Source organism: Parasteatoda tepidariorum, chromosome 1 (genome assembly GCF_043381705.1).
Source record: "Parasteatoda tepidariorum isolate YZ-2023 chromosome 1, CAS_Ptep_4.0, whole genome shotgun sequence".
NCBI lineage: Eukaryota > Metazoa > Arthropoda > Arachnida > Araneae > Theridiidae > Parasteatoda > Parasteatoda tepidariorum.
Window position 1 is genome coordinate 13,358,907 of NC_092204.1, and position 5,818 is coordinate 13,364,724.

Below are 5,818 nucleotides of genomic sequence, written 5' to 3' on the forward strand. Positions count from 1 at the left end.
ATATATATATATAAAATCACTGTATAGAATTCTCGGCGAATATAGATGTTTCTGAAAAACGGGAAATGAGAAGCATATGAAAAAATATGAAGTAAAATGAAAGAATATAAGAAATAAAAGAATATAAGAATGAAGGAATAAGTGCGTGAAAGAAAAATGAAATGAATGAATTAAATGAAATGATTGAATAAAATCAAAGAATATGAGAAAATATGAAGTTAAATGAAAGGATATGAGAAAATACAAAGTAAAATAAAAGAATATGAGAAAATGAAAGAATATGAGAAAATATAAAGTAAACTGAAAGAATATGAGAAAATGAAAGAATAGGAGAAATTGAAAGCATATGAGAAATAAAGGAATATGAGAAAGAAAGAATAAATGTGTGACTGATAAAATGAAATTAATGAATAAAATGAAATAAAATGAATGAATAAAATGAAATAATATGAGAGAATACTTACCAGCTTTCTTTTCCCAATAAAACAAAAAAAAAACCAATTTCACATTTAAAAGAAATCCAGAATTTAATTTAGACAAATAAAATAGGTCTATCCATGAACATATTTACACTAAATTCACACATTTAATTTTTTCAATATATATATGTCAAATCAACATTCTTGTTTCATTTAAAATAATTTCATTTGTAAAGATGATTTAATTTTACTCATGTGTCTAGACCTACTGTAAGAAAAATGAGATTATATTTAGAAAACTTGAAACTGTCTAAAGGGTTTAAATTCTACGACTTTTAACATAAATGTTAATTTTACTAACTCAATATACCCACGTTTCTGCTTATTTAAGTAATATTTTTCTGCAAACATTTATTATGACGACTGATTTAATTAAATAAAACTGATAAAGGATTTGTTGTGCAAAATAAAGGAATATAACATAGTTTGAGTTAATTCCTCTTATTTACAATGGAGAACAATTCATTATTTTTTGACAGCGAGGCTTTAAATAATGTAATTTATGGATAAAAACCGCTAAATTAAATTTTGAGAAAGAGTAAATTTAAATTACAAATTGTTTCATATTTCATTATTCTCTTTTATTTTAAAGTTATTTGCCGAACGGTAAGCTAACAGAAGGAAAACAAAATAAATTTCAATTAAATTTATTTGGTTAAGAACGAGGCAATGAGATAACAATAATGTTTTAAAATACAATTTTAATGTAAAATATAGAACAATGAAATAAATGGATTTCAAAACTATTCATTTTCCAACAGTAAATTAAGTGTACCCCTTTATTTTTTAAAGTGTTATGTTCTATTGAATTTTTAAAGTTAATTATTTTAATGATATTAGGTATTCTAATGTTGAATAAATGAATGAAACATTTCATAATTATAAAAAATTATGATTTTTTTTCTTTTTTTTTTTACTGAAAAAACTATTTTCCGCTAAAAAGGGTCGGGAAAAAGATATTGAGCATTTAAGATGCATTATTGTTAAAATGTGTGTTTTATTTGATATTAAACATTGAAAAATGAGTTATTTATTTAAAATTTAATTAATTTATTTTAATAACAATATCTATTTTTTACCACGTTTATATCAACTTGCCTTCGTGTATGTCTGTTCGGGTGGAATTTTGTAATCTATTTTAAACTAACTTCCCGACTAGCTGCAGACTTCAAATTTGGCACATTGTTCAGAATTGGATGACAATACATGAAAAGGAAGAGAAAAAAGAAAAACAATGTAAAATAAAATTAAAACTAAAGAAAAATTAATATTTTCGAGATTGTCTTTTGTTGTCGATTCGATTATTTCAAATTGTCGGTTGAAAAGTTTTGTTTACAGTGAGTGAAAAAATTGAGTACAAAAAAAAATCAAAATGAAAGGTGATAGTTTTAAAAACCACGCTTTAATAGTGGAGAATAATAATTAAAAAACAAAAATTTTAAAAACGAAAAACGTGGTGAGCATGAAATACATAACAGTACATATACACATACATATAAACATTTTCTTACTCATACACATGTGCAGCTACATACACATTCACATATACATTCTCATACACATGCATATACACATGCACATACACATACACATCCACATTCAGATTCAATTGCAATTACAGACATACGTGTACATTTTCTCATGAGCACGCATACACACACTAATATAACATTACTGTTATGTATTTCATGCGCCCCACGTTTTTCGTTTTTCAAATTTTTGTTTTTTTAATTATTATTCTCCACTACAAAAACGTGGTTTTTAAAAATATTAGTTTTCATTNACATTTTCTTACTCATACACATGTGCAGCTACATACACATTCACATATACATTCTCATACACATGCATATACACATGCATATACACATACACATTCAGATTCAATTGCAATTACAGACATACGTGTACATTTTCTCATGAGCACGCATACACACACTAATATAACATTACTGTTATGTATTTCATGCGCCCCACGTTTTTCGTTTTTCAAATTTTTGTTTTTTTAATTATTATTCTCCACTACAAAATCGTGGTTTTTAAAAATATTACTTTTCATTTTGATTTTTTTTTGCCTTATATTCAAATACTATTACTCATAAAAGAGGGGATTTTAATTGGTAAAGCACACTTATTTAATGGTGCTGTGAACGCAAGTAATAATCAAAGATCCTATTGACTCGGAAGTATCAACATAATATTCATTAATTTTAATTGTGAAATTATTATTTTTGTTGTTAAACTGATCTCATGGATAAGTCGATATTACTGAACGCATGAAAAATCCACTGAATGACGGATGATTGAATTTCAATACAACAATATTTAACAGTAGATCCTAATATATGGTTTAATTAAATTACCAATATTTTAGGGTGTATCTTTTCTTACATGTTAAACTTTTTTAAAGCTCTAATTAAAAAAGTTATTTGTTATTGTTATTCGTTATTGTTATTTGTTATTGTTATTTGTTATTGTTATTTGTTATTGTTATTTGTTATTGTTATTTTTTATTGTTATTTGTTATTGTTATTTGTTATTGTTATTTGTTATTGTTATTTGTTATTTGTTATTTGTTATTTGTTATTTGTTATTGTTATTTGTTATTGTTATTTGTTATTTGTTATTGTTATTTGTTATTGTTATTTGTTATTGTTATTGTTACTTGTTATTGTTATTTGTTATTGTTATTTGTTATTGTTATTTTGAACATTTGAATATTATTTTTGAATATCTGTTATTTTTGAATAATCGCTTTAGTAAAAAATACAATATAAAAATTGCTAGAGCTTCTTAGTAATGAATAATTCATAATGTGTTCTTTTTTTTCAAGATGTATTTCCTAAGTTTTCATTTGCAGTTATTTTTAATTTTATTAAATATTTATCCGACATTTTAAAAGTTTTACGGCAGTTATATTAGTAACCTATGCGTTACAATGACTTTCCTTTCAAATTTCATTTGAAAAATGCTTATAAGTCTAGTATTTTTAACTATATGTTTATTTACGTATGTGCTTTGATTTTTATTATAAATTTGAAATAGTTATAACAAAAAATCCTGATAATGCTTTATTTCTGAAGCTTTGTTTTATATTTCAAGGATAATGTCCTAAAGAATCACGTAAATTTGTATGTTTGCCAGGTTAACAGTCGATGGTACTATATATATTTTAGTTTTATAATTCTTAAGAAATTTATAATTTGAATAATGAGTATTTACATTAGATGTTTTTTTTTAAATAAACAACTACTCTTTTTATGAAACAAGATTGAAGATGTGATCCTAAAATATCTTGGAATTTTTGCTATTCTTTATAGACATTTAGCTGTCCGATAAAACTAGTCTAACTAGTATAAAAATTTAAAATTCATAACGAAACGGAAAGATATCAAAAAAGGATAAATTTTGCCTGCAAAAAAATAATACATTTTGCTATTTAGAAGATAGATATTTTCTTTCTTGAAATGATAAAAAAATGAATGAAAAGAAATAGAAAATGTATGTGAGGATAGTATTGAACTATTTTTAAGACTTTTGAAATAAGAAAAACGATAAGAATAACGAGGAAGAAAATCCCTTACAAATAAAAATGAATATCAGGCTGTTAACAAAATATACCTAAAGCATTTTTTGTTATATGTTTTACACTACGAAAAGGTCATTTTTTTAAATGTTTCGAAAATGTTTGCTTGTGGTTTTCATGAAAAATCGTTTGACAACTGTAAATCGGTTCATTATTTATTATTTGGTATTGAATTACATTAAGGAATTCTACCACGCATGTGTTAACTTGAAAATTTCACATTGCATGTTTCTTAATTACGGATAATAAAATGTTAAATAAAATACACACTAGGGAAAAAAGACAATTGTGGAATATATTATTGATTATCATTATTAAAGCTTTAATATGGTCGCATAATGTTCAAGAAAACGGTTAAAAAAAAAGCATATTTTTTTTATTAAAGAAAATTTTATAAAACTAAGTGATGTACAACATTTGCATTTAATTTTAGTTATTGCAAATTGACATGACTACTGACCGTTGACATCTAGTTTATATAAGATTAACTATTTCTAAAATAATTGCAAATAGTCTGTTATAACCATCTGGTGTATAGCTGGAGAATTAAACATGATTACATGCATAAGAAATATATATTTTAAAATATTTTTGGTGTGATACTTTCGAAATCTTCGGCCCGGAAGTATCACAGGCACAAGGAATAGAGGGCGAAAATTTACTGCTTCACATTGAACGAAGTGAGAAAGTAAGTGTTAATCAAAATAATCAGATGGTATTACTTTTTTTAAATTAATAAACGCTAGTTAAAAATAATAATAAGATGATTAATTTGAGATTAGAAAACAAAGCCATTTAAATACCCTTTGTTATTTTTAATTGCTGTATCATCTATTATAAGCCATTAAAAATTTTAAAAAAAATTAATAATGAAGTCTCAAACCTGACTTTTGGTTGTTTTGGCACTGTTTCTACACATTGAAAAACTATTGCTTTCGAAAAAGGTGTTCTTGAATGAAGATTTGTCCTATATATATATATATATATATAGAAGTATGATAGAAAAATTATAGCAATAGATGTGTCTTGATAACGACTATTTGCTTTTACCATTCTTGTTTCTCTACAATTTAGTTTTTTATTTTATTCATGTTTTTCAGGTTAATTTGTGTATATATATATACAGTGAACTCTCACTTATGCACCGGTGTAAGGGGCCAAGAAAAAAAAGCGCATAAGTGAAAGAGGCGCATAAATGAAAAACTTCAAAATTCTAAAACGCAACGTAAATTGCACTGACAATATGAATAAATATGTTTCTAAAGATTAAATGTTAATATTTATACTGTTTTGGTATTTACTATAACTATACAAAGAAAAAATTTAACATACCTTAAGACAATTTATTTTCTTACAAAGTAATCTTAATACATGTTTGTATTTGTTTTTGCCGACGTTATTCAAAAACAGTTTTTTCCAGTTCATATAAATGGGATAAGGGGGTGTTTCAGAAGCAAAATTAAATTGTAAATAGTCAGGAATAGTGTCTAAAGCTTTCAATACTGCTGTGTGATTTGGAGAAACTTTATCATCTCGTCAGTATCATCCACCACGTTCTCATCATTCACAAGTTTTAGTTAGATATAAATGAACAGTTCTTCACAAAAAATTTGAGTTTTATGGGAGGGGGTGAAACATATCACATGATAAATTTCTAAGAAAAATACTTGACGTCATAATATGCTGCACAATAAGTTGTTCAAGTATTTCCCTCACTAAACAGATCACCTCCTTTTATGTACTCATAATGTCC